Genomic DNA, 20,722 nt, shown 5'->3' on the forward strand with positions numbered 1-20,722 from the left:
AAATATTATATTTTAAAAATCTCACTAATTGTTCATTTCTGGTATAGAGAAAAACTATTTTTGTTCACTTACTGGTATCATGCAATCTTATCACTTAGTACTTTTACTAACTTTGTTAATAGTTTTTTTGGGGATTTTGCATATATATCATCATGTTATCTGAGAATAGATACAACTTTATTATATTCTAATTTATACATCTTTATTTTTTTTGTCTTGTCTTATTGCACACTCTAAGATTTCCAATACAATAATTATTAGAAGTAACATGAATAAACATTCTGGCTTTGTGCCTGGCTTTATGGTGAGTACATTCAATCTTTCACCATTAAATAAGCTGACAGTCAAAGGATTTTTGCAAATGTTCTTCATCAGATTGAGAAAAAGAAATTTTTTTCTTAGTTTGCTGCAAGTTTTTATGTTGTTAATAGATATTTAATGTTTTTCAAATGTTTATTCTGCCTTGATTGGGATAATTGTGTGGACTTTCTTGTTAGTCTATCAGTATGGTAGATAATAATATTGATAGATTTTTGAATGTTGTTATATAATAACCTGTCAGATCTTTGTCCCCAGTTCCTGGGATGCAGTTTCTAAACCTTTGTAATTTTCCGGTTAGTATGAGTATCTTGTTATTCATGACAGGCTCCTGGGAATATGCCTGAGTTTTTGTTAATGGGTTTACTCGCAATGAGTCTTTAAATAGTTTAGGATGGCGGTTGGCCTTCCAGGAAGGACCAACCATGTAACTAGAAGCTTGGGGTTTTGAGCCAGATGATATCAGTCTGACTTCTGGGGAGGAGACAGGGGCCGGATGCTGGGCTCAATCACATGCCTAATGATTCAATTCACCAGGCCTACATCATGAAACCCAATAAATTTTCTGGACACCTAAGTACAGTTGAGCTTCCTGGTTAAGTAACACATCGATCTGCCAGGGGGTGACATACCATAGGGTGTCCCTATGAGGATGCCAGGCTTCATCCTATGAAATCTTCTTTTGATTGGACCTCATTTAATCATAAGAATAAACTCTTTCTGAGTTCTGTGAGTCATTCCAGTGAATTGCTGAATCTAAGAGGATAGTGAAAACCCCTGAATTTACAGCCAATAGGTCAGAAGTGTGAGGGAGCTGGGAACCCTGTAATCAGTGACAAGTGCACGAAATCATCACAGTCTTGCTGGGGACCATGCTCATAACCTGTGAGTTCTGTGTTAACTCTGGGTAATTCACGTCAACATTGCCTTGCAATATTGCAAACGTTACACAAACTTTGTATCCTTGAAAAAAAATCCACCTACTCATATAATTTATCCTTTTAAAATATCACTGATTTCAGCTTTTGAATATTTTATTAAGGAATTTTTCATCCACATTTATGAGAGATACTGTTCTATATTTCTCTTTTCCTTTTATATCTCATAATGTTTTGATGTCAATGCACTGCTTTATTTATGAAACAGATTGGGAAATGTTATTTATCTCTATATTTTTCTGATGTGTTTGTAGAATTGGTATTTCTTCTTCCTTAAATATTTGGTTGAAGTCACCTGGGCCTAAAATTTGTGAGAAAGTTTCTAAGTATGAATATAATAACTTTAATAGATAGGGTGTTCCAATTACCTGTTTCTTCTTCAAGAGGACCTTGACAGTGCCTTTCAAGTACTTAATACATTTCATCTTAGTTGTTAAAATTGTTGTCACCAAGTTGTGATGTGATATTCTTATTATTTATTTAGTAATGAATAACATCTATAGGGTCTACAACAATGTCCCCTTTTTTATTCTTGATATTGGTAATTTGTGTCTTCTATCCCTATTAAATCTGGCTAGAACTCTGGCAATTTTTGATCTTTTCAAAATTCAGAGTTTTGTTTACTGATTTTCACAATTATTTGTTTGCTTTCTCTTTTCTTTGCTCTCCATTCTCACCATCACTGTTTCTTTTTTCTTTTCCCCACTTACATTACATTTCATTTACTCTTTTTTTTGTTTGTTTTTATTCAGGAGTTATAGCCTGGACTTGAGACCTTTATTCTTTGCTAAAATAAATCTGTAATGCTATAAATTTCTATCTAAGCATCACTTTGCCTGTATCTCACAGTTTTGCCATGTTGTGATTTTTATCTTCACCCAATTCAGAATGTTCTCCAAATTCTTTCATGATTTCTTCTCAGACTCATGGATTGTTCAGATGTGTGTTGTGTAATTTCAAACATTTGAGGATTTTTTCCAAGTCATTTTTTTTTTCTCACATCTAATTTCATCTCATGTTGGTCAGGGAATGTACTCTATAAATATTTAATCATTTTAAGTTTATTTAGATTTTGGGGGTGCCTACAATGTTATGTAGCACTACCTTTTTACTTGAAAGAATATAAATTCTTAAGTCAACTTTATTTAGTTATTAATATAGACACCTTATATTTTTGTTCAGTGTGAGTGCAGTATATATCTTTTCCATTCTTTTACTTTCACCATATCTTTGGCTTTATATTTAAGTAGTTGTAGGCATCATACAGTGAAGTCTTGCTATTTTTTTTATTTTATTTGAGAGAGAGAGAGAGAGAGAGAGAGAGAGAGAGAGAGAGAGAGAGAGAGAGAGAGAATCTAAATCAGGCTCCACACATGGAGCCTGACACCGGGCTTGATCCCACAACTCTGTGATCGTGACCTAATTCGAAATCAACTGCTCAACTGACTCCACCACCCAGGTGCCCCAAGTCTTGTTATTTTTCATACAGTATGACCATTATGCCTTTTCAAAAAATGTTTATTTATTTAGTTTGAGAGAGAGAGAGAGAGAGATTAAGAGAATGAACAAGGGAGGGGCAGAGAGAGAAAGAATCCCAAGCAGGCCCCATGCTTTCAGCACAGAGCTCAATGCAGGGCTGGATCTTATGATGGTGAGATCATAACCAGAGCTGAAATCAAAAGTTGGACACTTAACTGGCTGAGCCACTCAGGTGCCCCAAAGCATTATACCTTTTATTTGGAGTTGGATTCTTTATATTCAACTTAATTATTAATTAGATGGATTTATAGGTATAGTTATGCTATTTGCTTTCTATTTATACCATCTGTTCTTTGTTCCCATTTTTTCAATTTTATTTTCATAACTTTTTTTCATTAATTGAGTACTTTCTGTGATTCTGTTTCAGGTCTACTGTTTGTTTACAGTTAATCTTCTTCTTCTTCATTGTGGTTGGTGGCTCTAGGGTTTATGGTATACACCTTTCTTTCACTTATTACAATCTATCTTCAAATAATATTATATCAACTCCCATATTGTATAAAAACCTTGCAAAAATTTTTTTTAATTGAATAAAAGAAGAGGGCGCTTGGGTGGCTCTGTCACTTAAGCATACAATGTGGGCTCAGGTCACGCTCTCACTCACAGTTTGTGAGTTCGAGCTGATAGCTCAGAGCCTGGAGCCTGCTTCAATTCTGTGTCTCCTTTCTCTCTGCTTCATTCATGTTCAGTCTCTTTCTCTTTCCCTCAGAACTAAAATAAACATTAAAAATTTTTAAAAGTTAAAAAACTTTGCTCAAGCATACTTCCATTTCCATTATCCTGGCTTTTGTGCTATTGCTTTCATACATTTTTCCTAGTACATATGTTCGAAACTCCACAAACACCGCCAATGTGTCTTGTTCTAAAGCAGACATTATTCTTCAACACTATTTAAGAATAAAAATTTCTGTTACATTTATTTATTATTGAGAGACAAAGAGAGACAGCATGAGTGAGGGAAGGGCAAAGAAAGAAGGAGACACAGAATCTTAAGCAGGCTCCAAGCTCCGAGCTAGTTGTCAGAAGAGAGCTTAATGCGGGGCTCAAACCCACGAATCGTGAGATCATGACCTGAGCCAAAGTCGGTTGCTCAATAGACTGAGCCACCTAAGTGTCCCCCCTTAACACTATTTAAAATTGTAAGAAAAAGAGGAAGATACACAAAAATAATATGATTTATTAATTTTAAAATTTATCTTCTAAGGCATGACCTTACACTATAATTAATATAGCTCAGTTTCCTTTGCATTCTTCATCTTCAACTTCCACGACTTAGAAAAAATTTTAAAGGGCCATTTATTAAGTGTTTATTTATTTTTGAGAGAGTGAGAGAGAGAGAGCCCAAGTGGAGAAGGAGCAGACTGAGAGAGAGACACAAAATCTGAAACAGGCTCCAGGCTCTGAGCTGTCAGCACAGAGCCCAATGGGGGACTCAAACCCATGGACCATGAAATCATGACCTGAGCTGAAGTCAGATGCTTAACTGATTGAGCCACTCAGGTGCCCCTAAAAGGCTTTTTTAAAACAGTGGTCTTGATAGCAGTTTGGATTATGCATCCCTAACAGTTAAAATATCATAAATATATGCTCCTATATATGTATTTATTCACATTGCTACATGTGTACAAGGTATTTGTCATCACCTTCATACACAAGAAAATAAACTCTAAAAGATGAGAAAATAGAAATACGATTCTAATATGTTCTTCTAAAATCTCAAAATGAATTATCTTTGTATCTGTATGATGCATATTTACACACTGTAGAGATCACTACTCTGAAATATAAAATACTGGAAAATATAACATGGACCGGCAAGGTAACCTATTTGTTGAGTTGGCATATAACAACTCAAAAAAGCACAGAGCTATTATTCACATTTTATACGTAAGGAAACTAATGTTTAGATAGGTCGCATCAAGTACAAAGTAAACAGAGTCCAGTATAAATGCAAGCCTATTCATTATGAATCTCATTAATTTTCCTTTGCACCACTGTGTCCCATCCTTTGGAAATGTACTCTATGCCAAATATATATGGACAACATTATTAAGGAGGCTAATAACTACCATTAACTCCAAAATCCTTCATAAGATGATTAAAACTTTGGTTTCCAAAACAAATCACATAAAATATTTTATTAAATTAATATGAATTAATGATGATAATTATAACCATATTAGAATATACAGAGATGGCACTTAATCCTGTGTCTCTATACCATTTGTTCTTAATTCCTTCTTTCATTTCAAGTATGAGAAAAGGCGAAGTCGGTGGGAATTAACTTTGGACTCCCAATTAATGAGGAGAGGTTTAGAGGGGGAAAGTAGGCCTACAAAAAATGCCATGGAAATGCTCTAGGAGGAGGGAGGGGGAGCATTTGGAGAATAGAAGAATCTTTGGGGGAAGTCCCAGATCCCAGCTTCTATCCACCAAGTAATCATAAAGAGCAGACAGTGAAAGACTGGACCAGATTCAGTCACTGACCTGGAGATGAAATTCTCTATTTTCCATTATCAACTCAGCCAGAAATCCACTCCCCTGGAGCCATACTTAGCCAGCTTGCTATCTCCCTGTTCCCTGCTTGGTTCATAAACACAGATACAGGCATGGAGGTGGGCAGACCCGCACCCTCTTCCCAAAGGGCAAACTATTTTTGAACAGCATCAAGCAGAGTGCAGGGGCCAGAAATGGTTGTAGTAAATAAAATAACAATATTAAATCCTGTTCGCAGTCCTGTGAGTGATGGGTAGAAGGAGATAAGAAGAGAAGACGAAGAATCAGAACTGAAAATCTTTAGCCCACTGGCTATACAAAGTAAATACATTTTGGAAAGGCACAGTCTGAGGTAGGAGAAAGAGCCTGGGTTCCCACAGTGGAAAGACTAGGGTTTATGGCCCAAGTTCTACCATTTCCTGTGGCTAGGTTTTTGGTGTATCACCTCAACTTTCCTGGCCTCAGTGCCTTGACACTCCAAAAGGGAATTCAGTGAGTCATTCCACCAAAGAGTTGCTCTGGATCTGTGAGAATAAACATGAACATGTTTGGTTTTAGTGTTTATCATTTACTCTCTACCACTCCTCACGGTCATGACAAAAGCACTTTTGTCAGGATCCAATCATTGTATTACCTTCATCTAAAGTGACCATCCCCTCTCCCCAAATCCTTTAAAATAGCTAGCAACCACATGACAAAGAGTAAAATAATATGAACAAAATTAATTATAATAAAATTTTAGGTCACTATGTTAAAAAAGACATCATTTCAACATGTGATTAATATGAACAGTATTATGGACATTTTCCATTTCCTTTTCATACTCTAGCTTTGCTAAATGGTGTGTATTTTATACTCACAGTACATACACCAACCATATTTCTATTTCTCAACATCCACGTGTGGCTAGCTACTGCTACTTCCAAGAACTTGTCCAAGAGAAGACATCTGACATCTTCCTTCCTTCCTGTGGCCTGGATGCTTTTCCTAACAGTACTCCTGAGTGACAATAACCATTCAGCAGCCTGGAAAATACAGTAATACCAGCTCAGTTTTGGAGCTGTAATCGTTACAACTATGTTTCTTGATAGCTGGGGTTCAAACGTCAGTTTGAAAATGGGAGGGAAGTGAGTGCAGGACTTGATCTTTAAAGGTTCTTGTAGCTCTAATTCAGTGCCTCATGGATACTTTTAAAGGCATACTCAATCCCTCAGATAAATAAAGCTGGGAAGAGAGTGAACCAGACCAGTGTGGAAACCTATTGCCCTTCTTTGACATAGCAATGTTCAAGAGTTGGAATGCTGTTGGAGTCCAAAGGATTCTGTTTGTGCAGCATGAATGCAGATGTACCCACGTGTATAAGACCCTTGCTCAGTCTAGCGTGCCCTAAATTTGGCAGGCTTACTAAGGTATGGAGGATTATGCAGTTTAAATTGTTTGAGAATGGTAATGGTTGTTGAAAAGAATATCACCAGCAGCAACAAAAATCAAAAATAAAAATAAAACAGAGACTCCCCCATCCACCAGTGAAATAACATGCCATCTCAGGTCTTCATACTAGACCAAAGATCTAGAACCATATGGTCTCAACGGAATCTCTTAATCCTGACATTTCATAGCGATTAATGTGTGGAAAAGGTGCCCATGGGTTTCTGAAAGCACAGAAACCCTGGAAAGGGTCTGGATTCCCCTGTGTTTCTGGAGAGGCCTGTGGGTGGGGTCCAGACTTATGATAATTCAGTAAGTAGTTGAAGCCCACTGATCTTCTCTAAGGTAGATGGCAATTTCCCAGGAGACAGATGTTCGCACAATGAGTTCTGGGCACAGTCAAATAGGATTACAATTTAGGGTAGTATTTGTTTACAGAGGGAAAATGCAGTTCAAATTCCAAGAGAGACTCGGAGAGCAGTGGAATATCAACATAGCTCTCCAGGAGCATACGCAACCCAATTTGAGCTTATGAAGAACAGACGTAGTTATTCCAACTTGAAAATAATGTATGCTGCAAGCCCTAAAAATGGGTTGGAAAAACACCTCCCTGCCTCTTCCAAGCTTCTAAGCTACATTTGTGAAAACAGCAAGAGGAACAAGGAACTGAGTCTGATTCTGGCTCATTGATCAAGGGAACTTGCAGCTAATCTTGTCTCTAAAATGTCAATGGGGAATGAAGGGTTCCTTGTCCAGGGAACCCCTTGGCTGCCTCCCAAGAAGATGGGCAAAGCAGGCAGAACATATCTTGACCCTCCTGGGTAGGCTGTCAGTGATTTGGGAGACAGCCATTGTCAGAGCACTTATTGGGTCTTTTCTAGAACCCAAGTTCATTTCAGTTTACAGATAATTTTTTTTTATCAAAGTGACTTTTAAAACAAACAAACAAAAAAACAAATGTTTGTCCTCTCACTTATTGGCTTTGCCTTCCCCACTATATATGGTAAAAAATCATAACATTGTACCTACTAGGGAAATATTTTCCATTGTTCAACTAGGTCATAACCCACATTAACGCACCAAACAGAAAACATATTCTGGTTGCTCATTATGGGTTAGATTTTCTAATTTTTGTATTTGGAAAAAAAGAGAAAAAAGAAGATAGGGTGAAGTGTTGATGGACCTAAGTGTGTTGGTTTTTTTTCATTCATTCATTCATTCATTCACTCAACAGACACTTACTAATTCATCCTTTCTGCCAGATAATGCCCTCAGTTCTGGGTTTTAGTCCTTAATCTACAAATTAAAAACCATAAAGTCTAGGTTACTTTCTGAACCTTAATTCCCTTGACAGTGATATAAAACACAATCTGATTTCATTGTATCCTGGATTGAGAATTAAGCACATCAGGCGTGATGCCAAGAAATAATATTTATAATCTTCACTAAGTTCTCTAAAATAAATATTATTGGACCAATTACAACAAAAGAAAGTGAGATTCAGAGAGGCAAAGCAATCTGGCTCAACTGAACTAATGGCAGAGGTGGGATCTGAACCCAAGTTTGTTTGGTCCCCAAATTATACTCTTTATCACAATGTGAAATCCTTTATAACTACCCAGAACCATTTTCCCGTAATGCTTTATAATACAGCTGATTTCATATACTAACCCTAAATATCTCTCTGGGATCTAAGAATCTTTGTGACTTCTTTTTCCAAAACCAGCATTTAGAAGGTTGAAGAGGATGCAGTAGGGTAGGAAGTGGATTATTATCATCCTTGGACCCAGGTCATCAGAAGAACGTCTCAGCTGTTGCCATGGAACTGAGACCTTGGCATCAGCGCTTGTTCTGCACCTGGTTCTGGGTCTGCAGCTCCTGGATGTAATGTAGCAGGCTGTCACATTGCAACCATGTGTCCCAGATGTGGACCAGACTCTGCTCTTGGAGTCACTGGCTGGCAGATATGAAAGGTACTTTGTTTGAGATGTTTTTGTTAAATATTCTCAAAATAAGGCCCACAGGGGTCAAGCAATTTCCTTAGGGTCTGTATGAGTCACGATTCTCCATAGTAACAGAATGTATATACATATGAATTCGCTCCTGGAATTATGGGGGCTGACCAGTCCCAAGACTGCAGGGTGAGCTGACCCACTGGGGACCCAGAGGATCTGACGGTGCTGCAGTCCACGTCTGAGAGCTGAGAACCAGAAGAGTGTTCATGCTACACTTGGAGTCTGAAGGTAGGAAAAAGCTGTGTCCCAGCTGGAATTCTCTTACTAAGGGGGTCGGACTGGCCTTTTTGTTCTATTCAGTTCTTCAACTGATTGGATAAGGCCCGCCCACATTAAAGAGAGCAATCTGCTTTACCCAGTTCACTAATTTAAATGTTAATCTCATCCAAAAACACCCTCACAGAAATACCCAGAATAATGTTTGACCAAATATCTGGACACCCTGTGGCTCAGTCAAGATGACACATAAAATTAACCATCATTGGGTCACATCACTGAATGAGTAGAAAAGCTACAAGGAGAACTCAGGCCTCTGAATTTAATTTAGGTTCATTCCTTTTACATGCTGATTTCATAGATCTTTCAACATATTGATTAGACATGGCCATCCATGTACTTCAAAGAAACCAATATATCAAAGAAACTGATAAAGATCAAAGTGTGGGAAAATGACATGCAAGTTATTGTTAACTGTTTTATTGATGTTTTCAATATGCAGACACTTGAATTATGCTCTGTAGTCTGCTTGAGATAGGAAAAAAGAGACAATTAAACAAATTCTAGCTTCTGCTTCCTAAGCACATGCACTTTCTCCTATTCTTTGCGATGCTTGTGAGTTTGGGCATGTCAAGTTAAAAAGAAATAAAATCAATTTTTACTATCTTTGGTGATGTTTAATAACATCATTAAAATATTTCAAAATTAACTGTGATCATTGAATTGTAAAATGTGTAAGGTTCAGCAGTATTGAACAATCTTTCTGATAAAGTATTCTGAGATTCTGAAACAACCCTGAAAAAAAACGTAAGAAAATATTATCTCCCTGTTGAAGGTGAAAAAACAGGTTCTAAGAAGTTGCTAGGGGCAAGACAATCAATAGTGAAAGTGAGTATCCTGAGTGTGTCCAGCGCTTGCCGGGTGAAAGTTTTAAAAATTACTTAAAATGCAAAGTTAACATGTGTGTATGTTTTCCAAGAAGAGGCTAATGTCCAGATATGACTAGGGTCAGTTGGGCTGGCTTATTGTCTTCTCTATGTTTCCAGTAATAGCACCTCAGTTTTCTTGGAAAGAGCCACCTTTCCCCCCTTAATCCATCTGGCTGAGGTGATATGGAGTCATTTCCTGGATTTGGGGCATCAGAAGATCGTGATGGAGATTCAACAATGGGAACACATCCTCATCCCAGCCAGGTGGACTCAATCTTAGAACTTTGACGGGGACTTTTGCGAAGAGTTACCATTCATCTTCCAGCTATGTGTAGAGAAAGTCTGCCCGAGCTTCTAGCCAAGCTGGAGGGCAAAAGAAAAGAGAGAAACAGCATAGACCCTGAAGACATGGAGCCAAGCCTGAAGCAAGTTCTATGTCTGTTTTATTTTCGGTTCCATGAAGCAACAAATATCTTTCTCCGGTTCAACCAGTTTTGTATGAGTTTCTTGTCATTTATAAGCAAGAGAGTGCTAATTGATACAGTGAGTTTGATTAACTACTCCCATTCAAAGCCCATCTGAAGATGTTGTAGCCCCCTGGAGTGTGTAGTGATTCAGTAAGATGATTAGCATGGAAAAGTATAGAGCTTGGTTGTATCATGGTCTGATTATTTAACAGTGTTATTATCAGCAAGATCTAATACAGGCAAATGTCCTAGCAGAGGAAAACAATGACTACATTCATTAACCATGGCTTTGTTTGCCTTCTTATTGTTTAATCAAACAGACATTAACTTGTTTTTTGGAATACCTGTCCTGAGGATAGTCTTCAGTTCCCACATATCAAGGAAAGAGGGTTGGACATCTCTGAATTTCCAGATTCCATAAATATTATATTTCTCACAAGCAGCAGCAGGGACCCAGGCTCCGTAAACAATTTTGTGTGCTGACATCTGTAATAAAATACAAAGAATGATAAAAGTCAAGCAGTGCTTGACCTTCAAGGTAAAAAGGTAAACGTATCCTTAATTCACAATTTAGATAATTCTTTCTATTTGATCTTGCTATCAGAGAGGCATGCTTTTATCTCTAACATCTATAGAGAGCCTTCACCTGTCTCAGGAAGAGAACATGCCGAGCTGACACTAGGTTTCATCTCCCGTGACAATCTAACTGATTGGTAGTTGTTGCCTAGAGGGCTGTGCTCCAAACTGTTCTGGGGTATTGTGGGAGAGGGTTTCATGAGCAATTAGCAATGGCTGCCCTGGGCAAGAGATGAACAAGAGGTAACAGGGAGGAGACACCAAGAGATATTGACAATCTGAGAATATCTGGTGGTTTGAAACAAAATACAGATTAATCAGCTAACCTCAAGCTAACTGCAATAGAAAGAAACTCTAAACAGTAATAAAAAGATACATTTATGTCATAAAAGAACCGACTATACCTTCTCGAAAACAGTGACCCTGAAACTGGACAAAAATGCTATTATATGCCACTTTGATATCACTTTGGACTCAAACAGGCTCTGTGTTACAGTGGTGCAAAACCATAACCCAGCATGACTGAGCACAGAAGAGCACAGCAGTTAAGAACACAGCCCTACAGGGCTGAGTTTCAAGGTAAACTTCAGCTCTCGGCACAGTGTATTTGTAAGCAAATCATTTTACCTCTCAGATCCTCACTTTCTTCATCTACAAAACATCAAAGCAAGGTTATCAGCCAGGATTCTGTTGCCATAGATAACCTGCAAGACAACCTTGAGTCACAGCTTTTTGTGATGCTAATTTTAAGTTATTTATTTTATTAAAGTTAAAAGTATTTGTGAAGTACTTAGCAAATTGTCTGGGGCACCATAAATATAAAACAAGTGGCAAGAATATAAGACAGAGAGAAACAGCAATTCAGGTGACTGAGTGATGGAATTTGGCCAGAATGTGCCATGTATGGGGTATACATGGTGTGGAGGTTGCATAAGCAATTGGGGTCTGGGAAAAGTTTCACCATTTAAAGTTAAAAAAACTTTTTTTAAGTGTTTATTTTTGAAGGAGACAGAGACAGAGTGTGAGTGGGGGAGGGGTAGAAAGAGAGAGAAAGACACAGAATCTTAAAGGATTTCAGGTCCTGAGCTGTCAGTGCAGAGCCCAGTGCAGGGCTCAAACTCATGAACCACGAGATCATGACCTGAACCCAAGTCAGATGCTTACCGACTGAGCCACTCAGATGCCCTCCTCCTTTAAAAAAAATTGTTTTTAATTACAAATACATTTTAATGTTTATTTTTGAAGGACAGAGAATAAGTGGGAGAGGGGTAGAGAGAGAGGGATTCACCATTTTAAAAACAAAATATACAAAGAAATTCTCTGCCTTTTGCTTTAGAGGCATCTATTTAGAAGTGGTAGGAAATCATGGTTAAGTACATTGAATTGTGAGTTCAACTATATTAATTCAAATATTAGTTTGATACTTACTAGTTCTTTTCTCATTAAGGATGGTGATCATAGTATCTACTTACCGGGATCTTGTGAAGATTATATAGGTTAATGCATGGAAAACAGTTATAGAAATGCCTGGCCCAAAGTAAGCATTTAATAAAGGCTACTATTAATAATTATGTAACTCTGTAGGTATAATACTTCTAAGCATGGCACTCATTGATTGATTGAGGATTATTGCACGTCCATCTTCATAACTACTTATCTCATTTAATCATTACAACAAATTTATTGAGAGAAATGTTACTTCCTAATGAGATTATATGTTCCCAAGGAGAATTGTCTTCTCACTGCTATAGACCAGATGTTTGGCTCAGAGAAGGTGCTCAATAAAAAAAGTTCTGGGGGCACCTGGGTGGCTCAGTTGGTTGAGTGCCAACTTCGGCTCAGGTCATCATCTGACTGCTCATGAGTTCGAGCCCCATGTAAGGCTCTGTACTGACAGCTCAGAGCCTGGAGCCTGCTTTGGATCCTGTGTCTCCTTCTCTTCCCCCTTCCCTTCTTGAATTCTGTCTGCCTGTCTGTCTCTCTCTCTCAAAAATAAAACAAACATAAAAAAAATTTTTTTTAAAGTTCTGGATAAGTTACTGGATCCTCATTTACCAGATGAGGACATCAAGGCTTGAAGGGGTTAATGTTATGTGTGTGAGTTTGCTGGTACGTCTTACTATGTGTCTTGCCCAGATGTGGTGATGTCAGGTTCAGGCTCCAAGTCTCTTTCACTCCAAAGTCTATGCCTCTTATCTATTATGCTCACTGACATGACAAAGATTAGTGTCTATTCACACCTCAGAAAAAAATTATGTCACCAGATCAGAACACCATCTTACTGAGAGCAAACTGTGGGGCAAATGTGAACTTATTTTCACATCCCTAATAATCCTAGTTATCCAGATGAAATTAACTTCAAAATTATACATCAATAGGGCAAGGTTTTATTTTGAAAAGAAACCACTTAATGGGATAACTTTGTAGGCTGAGTGGGAGGGATTTCTCATTCTTTAGCCTGGGAGGTATTTATGAATGGACATGAGGTAGGCTATCAAAGGTGGAGATACAACATAGGAATCCTCAGGTATTTAGCATCAGCAGTTATTGCTGCCTGATGGAGCAATGTCAGAGCTGAAAGGGAAGGCCATAGAGATTATTTAATCTAAGTACCTACTTGATAGAATATATATATTTTTTCTATTGTTGTGCATTAACAAATTCCCACAAATTTAATGGCTTAAAAAACACACATTTACTTTTTCAGTTTCAGTAGTTCAGAACTCCAGACATGGAGTGACTGGATTCTTCATTCAGAGTCTCATGAATTTGAAATCCAGGTGTCAGGGCTGTGATTGTTACCTAAGGCTTGGTATCCTCTTCTGAGCTAACAGGTTGTAGGCAGAATCCATCTCCTTTTAGTTGTAGGACTGAGGTTTCTGTTTTCTTGTTGGCTGTCAGGTGGGGACTACTTAGGGCTCCGATAGAGACCATTCCTAGAGTATCATAATCACATAATCACAAAAAGGACATATCATCATATTCACAGGTTCTACACACACTGAAAGGAGAGGGGATTATACAAAACAAGGAGCACTGAGGGTCAATCTAGAATTCTGCCCTGCCACTTCCACTGAGAACACAGGACTCCAAAGGACACATAGACTTAATCTGTTTGGGACACAGGGCTTACTAGAGACAGAGCTGGATTGATGGCTATTCATCTGACTCCAAGTTCATCTCTCTACTTAGGTCTCTGTAAATCAAATATTTCAAAGTTCTGCATTTGAAACTCAATCATCTTGATTTATAATGCTATATTAGTCAGGATACATTTGGTAGCAAGTGACAAAAACCCCAATCAAACTGGCTTAAATAGCAAGAAAAGTTACTGGCTCATAGGGTCAACTATCTGTCTGTGACTTCAGGCATCTCTTGATCTATTTTGTAGACAAGTGTTCTTTCTTGTTGCCTTCTTCCCAGTGAGTTCTCCTCACTGTGAAGGCAAATATAGTTTCCAGAACTCCAGGATCTGATTCTACAAGATAAGTACGTGCATTATTTTTTTTCTTTTAAGATTACTTTTTAATCATGGTTCCAGTAAACATTCTGGGGCTGACTCATTGTACCAATCTGTGTCAACACTCATCTCTAAACCAATCACAGTGACCCTTGGAATAGAACACCCTGACTGGCCAGCTTTGATCATGTGCCCTAGAGCTGGGGAGGGTAGAACCAGCACTTCTAGAATAAAATGAACTGAGAATCTTAGATGGCTAGTTTCCCAAAGAAAAATAAAGGTGCTGTTAGCAGAAGAGGAAATGGATGTGAGGCCAGCAAAAAGCTACCAATATCCTATGTAGGGCTCCTCCTAGTGGACTGTGAAAGAGAGTGAGAGCAGGGGTAGAGCAAGCCAATTGTAAAAAAGGAGGTGCCAGAAAAGAAGAGTGGAATAGATTGATTATAAAACCACCAACACCATGTTTAACAGGAAAATAAAGAGAACCTGTGACCAACCTCAGTGAGTTAGAATACGCGGGTTAAAGTTGTGGGTTCATCACTGCTAAGTGTTATTCTTCTGTAAGTCATACTAAGTCCTTGAGCCTGCTATCTTCTTCTTAAAGTGGGGCTACCTGCCGTGCTTACCTCATCTTTAAGTCATTGCAAAAATATAAGACTCCTAAAAACAAAGTAAAACAAGGGAGAAACTGAGACTTCAACGGGGCTTACATATGCTGCATTATTAATTCAAATAGAATATTGGAATTTGCAATAGGGATATCCCTTGAGCCTAAGCCCATAGGACAGTATTTTTCTGGACACCTTTCCTAAGTCCTTTTTAGAAATCATATGGCACCAAGTTAATGGCCTAGACAAGCTCGGGCCTGAGGAAGCTGGGATTTCAGCAACATGAAAGGGAAAGGGAAGACAGACAGACAGACAGAGAGAGAGAGAGAGAGAGAGAGAGAGAGAGAGAGAGAAGAGAAACCAGAATGCATGTGTTCATGTCTGGGAGCATGCATTCTAGTGGCTGGGGGATCCTGTTGGGACACCAGGAAGTGTGCATCTCCTGGTCAAGGTATTAGTAGGTAATGACAAGTCTTCAGAATATCCGTGTGTTTGCTGAAAGAACACAGTCAATAGTTGGAAACATTAAGATCAAGGTTCACATATGCAAATAAGCATCAAAGGCAGAAAGTAAAGAGTATCAATATAGCTAAAGATTGAAGGACTTACGAAGAACTCCTGGACTCCTATTTACTCAATAAATGCATAAAGATCTCCTCCCATATAAAAAGTTATGTAGCACAATGACTATGGGCTTGGTGTCTGTATCAGGGGAGGTTGGGTTTGAATCCTGGCTCTGTTATGCGATATTGGGCAACTTGTTTTTAACCTTCTCAGTTTTCCTCTTGAAATGGGTGTTATGATCATAATGAAAATACTGATATTGAAGACTGGCTGAAAGTTTAAAAGAAATGCTATTCGTGAAGCACACAGACTGGGTCCTAGGACATAGGGCATGGTTAATACATGTTCATTCTGTTTTTATGTATCAAGATCTCATCATGAAGATATATTTTGTGTTTATAAGTTTTAGTTACAGCTCAGGAAACATATATTTTAAAATATCACCCAAAACTTTAATCACAATGATGATACATGTCATGAAGGACACTTTAAGAGTTGTGAAAGAGCTGGTAGCAGGGGACGTGCCTTAGTCTATGGTCTGGGAAGTGACATTGACCCTAATACTCAAAGAGCAAGCGGAGCTTGACTATTAATGGAGAGTGGCTTCTAACAGGAATGAGCTAGCACAAAGTCCAAGGTATGTTTACAAAAAGTTGTAAACTCTCATAATTGGAAGGGGGTCAGTGTGGTTGTAGTGAAGGGGTAGTCATGATATTAAGGAGAAAGATCATGCATAACCTTGTGCAGTCATTGTAAAATTTCTTTTTCTTTAATTGAATTGGTAGAGGATATGGCATGTAAACTAAAGATTTAACAATGGGTCAGATTTGGTCATGCAAAGTGAAGGGTTGATAGAGAGAGAGAGTTGAAAGAAAGAGAGAGAGGGAGATAGTGAGGGAAAGAGAGAGAAGGGGAGGAGGGAGGGAGAGAGAAGTAGGGAGTGCACTAAATGGCATATGGCACTTTTATTCAATTAGGAGATGCTCATAAAAACCTAGATGAGAGACGTGGAAGGCTTAAATGTTGCTCATACATAGTAATCACTCAATAAATATTAGTTCTTATTAATACAACTGCTTTTAAAAGAAAATAAAAATAGCTCTTGATGGGGGCAAAATGTTACGCCTTATGCAGAGGCAAACCTTCTCTCCTCTTAGCTCTTGCAACATTTTCCATAGACCCTGCATATGCCAGAAACATTCTATGGTGCATTGTGATTATTTCAGGATAAGTATGGCTTGGCAATGGACTTCAGACTCTTAGAAAACAGAGACCAGAAAAGATATTTATTTCTGAATCCTTTTCACAACCTCACCTTCAGTCAGCACTTAACAAATGTGGGCTTCTTTCTGTAGTTGTTGAGCACCCCAGATTAAGGGATTTTAACTCCTTTGAGATTTGACAGAAGTAGTAAACTTAAGCTTTTGAGGCAGCAGCAGGTAGCTCGGAGTCCTGCACAAATAGGTTTAAATTTTATCCTTATTTAAGGAGGGGGAAGTGGAACCTCCATTTCATCATTGAACTTTTATCTATATTTCTTGTCTATTTCTAGAAAAAATGCTGTTTACCTACTTTCTGGTTTCCCCTTTCCCATTTCTTAAGCTCAAACCTAAATAGAACAACCTATGAAACCTAAGGTCAGGGAGGAGACCTGAAAAGTTATCCACTTTAGAGGTTCTAAAGCTGAGGTGCAGGTGTAGACATCTATGAAAGAAAATGGTGAGAAGGGATTCTAGGAAACTCAATGAAAAAATTTTGGGGCATTTTTGTAAGTATACTTTTCATAAAGGAGAGGGCCCACAGCAATGTGAGGTTCTAAAAAGGGTCTGTAACTTTAAAAATATGATCCAATACTTATCAGATCACAATGCTGGAAGACTAAAAAGGAACCATCACATTGTCACATTAAGTATCTTTGTGAAATGGTTTGATTCTAGTAGCAACCAAGTTCTACAGACAGGAAGTTCCTTCTTAAGTCTACCCTAATCCTTTGGCACCTCTTCCCCATGCAAGCCCTTGGTAAATTTAGTGGAAATAGCAAACAGCTGCTCACCAACACCCACCCCAAAGAAAGAACAAGACATTTCTCACATATCTCAAGCTGCCTTAAATGTTCTTTCTTTGGCAAAGAAGAAAAAAAAGAAATATATTTTTGGCCTCTAAACCTTTTCCCACCCGTGTGTATTTCTGTAGAAATGTTATCCATATGGTTCCGATTGCTTTCTCCATAAGTCATTAGGAATGCCTTGCACTGAGAACTTTCCTGATGACCAAGGAGTCTTTGGAGACTTTTTTATAATGGCCCTCTTAGCCTTTCTTCATAGAAACAGGGAAGCTAAACATAGCCAAATGCAAATGAACTAAGACCTGGAAAGGTTGGAGTTTTATTCAAAACTCAGAAATCATAAGGCTCGGGTGAGTCTTAAATCTGCCCATGCAAAGCCTTCACCTCCTCCTCCAGGGAAAAGAATTGATAAATACTCTATTGGTAGAGACGATGCAATGGTCTCAGCCATTTAAGTTGATAAGTAGGCTTTATTGTGGTGACCCCATTAAATTCTGAGCTCTTCCAATCACCCCAAGGATTCCCCCATTATTTCCAGAGGACACAGTAAAGATTTTGGACTTAGATTTGGGTGTGGATTTCCTAACACTATCACCCACTAGCTAGCTATAACTTGGCATGCTACTCACATTTTCCAAGCTCCAATTTTCTGTGATGTAAAAATGGGGTCATATTACCTATCCCATACCTCACAGCATTTTGTGAATTATAAAAAGTAATTCGTGGAAGACCCAAATGAAATGTCTTGTGCACACTAAAAGTTGAAAAAAAATTCCTCTTTCTCCTTGTCTAACAGTGGTTGGATCTGGGGAGAGATTCATGCTCCCTGAGGGAAATATTAACTATGTGGGGTGGAGGAGAAGAAGAAGACAGGAAAATATTCCAGAGTGTTATGTCCCCCCTTTCTCAGGCATCTGGACCACAATCCATCTTGGGAGATTGATTAAAAGAGAAGAGCTACGAAGAATCAGTCTTTTCTTCAGTCGTTCTCTGAAGCTGCATAACAAGGTTGGTTCAGACTGATTTTGGAACTGCATTCCCAGCAGGGCTGCTGTTGCCTACTCTCACTCAAGGAGGCATGTCTGAGCTGAAGAATGATGGAAAAACAGAGAGAAAGGGAGGGAAGAATAAAAGAAGGGATAGGGAGAGAGAAGAAGAAGAAAGGGGAGAAGGAGAAGGAGGAGGAGGAGGAGGAGGAGGAGGAGGAGGAGGAGGAGGAGGAGAAAGAAGAAGAAGAAGAAGAAGAAGAAGAAGAAGAAGAAGAAGAAAAGAGAAGAGAATGAAGAGAGGAGAAAGGGATAGGAAAAAGCCTCCTGAAGCTTCATACTGAAATGGACAGGAACTGCAATGTGTGTTGGGAGTGTTTTTCTTTGTGGTTCGAATCAAAGACAGAACTGTCTTGGGAACCACTGCCCAGGATCTGAACCTGGGCCAGAAGCCTAGGGAAAGAAAAAAAATTGTTCAAGCAGAAAAGAACAAGTTTCCACCAGATATAGAGAACGCGCTCCCTTGGTCAGTGGCTGGAGAGCTGTCCATGGTGCTGACTGACTGTCCTTTGAATTAAGAGTGAAAGGGGCAATGCGGAGAGATTCCGACAGGCTACTGCTCCCCTCTTCTCTGCTCCCCTTTCCAGTCCTGCACTGTTGAGATTAGGGTTCATTCTGATTAGGGTACTCTCTCCTCCCCCTTTTTCTTTCCCCCTTTGGCAATTAAATATTTTTTCTCAAGTTCTCAATTCCTCACTCCAGAATTTCTTTTTCATTTTGTTTCAACACTTCTAATTAATTCATGAGTCCCTAGACCGTTCTAGGCCTCCCTAGTTACCTTGTCTCTTACCTAACACTCTTTGAATAATCCTAACATAATAACAATAACAATAATAATTACAGGTAGCATGCTTTGGGCACTCATTAGGTGTCAAGGAGTATTCTAAGTGTTTTCATATAAATTAACTCATTTAAATCTTACACCAACCATGCTAGATAGGTAGTTATGTTATTCGATTGCACAGGGAAATTAAGGTTTAAGAGGTAACTAATTTGGCCAAGATCATGGACAGGATTCTAACCTGTCTAGAGCTGACACTTTTACCAAATCTGGGTTCCTTTAAAATTTTCATCACCTTTTCCTTACTGCTCTTTGCCCCTCCATCTGGTAGCTTGATGCTATGTATCCTTGCCTAAGCTAGGAACTAGCAATCTTCATTGCTGATTTTTGTTAATTAAAAAAGGAAGCAAAGTAGGCAAACAGAGAATATGCGCTGCGTAAGAATTTAGATCGTGTACTGGCCTTCTTTGCTGCTTCAGGGAAAGTTCCCACGTCAGCAACCCCAGCCTGCACTTGAGGCTAAATTCAGAGTCTTTGGTATTATTTGGTATCTTCTGTATTAATGCCTTAACCCCCATACCTTCGCCCCTTCTCTGCCTCTGGTGGTATCCAGAGAACTTTGCGTCCCATCAGCCTCTTGCTCCTACATCCTGCCCACGTAGAAAAGCGCTTGCTTAATTCTGGGAGCTTACGTGGGCTCATGCCTACACATAGAGAAACAAACAGTCTTAAACACTCATACAGAGGCACACGGATACACACGGACCCACACAGTCACCTCCGCAGACAAAACCACACTCGGATAGATACACACAGACGCACTAGCACCCGCATACTCAGAAAAACTCAGATACTCGCGACGCACACAGCTACAGACACGCTTAAGAACACCACGATGCAGGGTTGTGCGCGCGCGCGCGCGCGCGCACAGACAGACAGACACACACACACACACACACACACACACACACACACACACACCGCAGAGTCCCCTCGGGTACTCATACACGGAGACAGGGCACCTTATCCTCAGACCCACCAGACTCCCAGGTGGCTCCCACTCAGCCCACCCAGGCCGCCCCTCCCTCGGAGAAGGCCTTTTTTCTCCCCTCCTTTCCCTGCTCCTCCTCCGCCTAAAGATGTACAAAACACTCCTCAGAATAAACCCTGGCTCTAGGCTCCTCCCTCCCGGCCCCCGGCAGTCGCTCCCCCATTCATTTTCGCCCGTCGCCGGGTAAGTCCCTCCTCCCGCGTAGCCCGGCCTCCTCTGCTCCCC

At 39.2% G+C, this 20,722-nt stretch overlaps 1 long non-coding RNA gene across 1 annotated transcript; it reads left to right on the top strand.

Moving 5' to 3' along the window:
* The first annotated feature begins 8,883 nt into the window (after positions 1-8,883).
* Positions 8,884-10,370, top strand: LOC115275678. Its single transcript, XR_003901687.1, has 2 exons — positions 8,884-8,962; positions 9,997-10,370. It is a non-coding gene; the product is annotated as an uncharacterized LOC115275678 (long non-coding RNA).
* The last annotated feature ends 10,352 nt before the right edge of the window (positions 10,371-20,722 follow it).

Source organism: Suricata suricatta, chromosome 13 (genome assembly GCF_006229205.1).
Source record: "Suricata suricatta isolate VVHF042 chromosome 13, meerkat_22Aug2017_6uvM2_HiC, whole genome shotgun sequence".
Classification (NCBI taxonomy): domain Eukaryota; kingdom Metazoa; phylum Chordata; class Mammalia; order Carnivora; family Herpestidae; genus Suricata; species Suricata suricatta.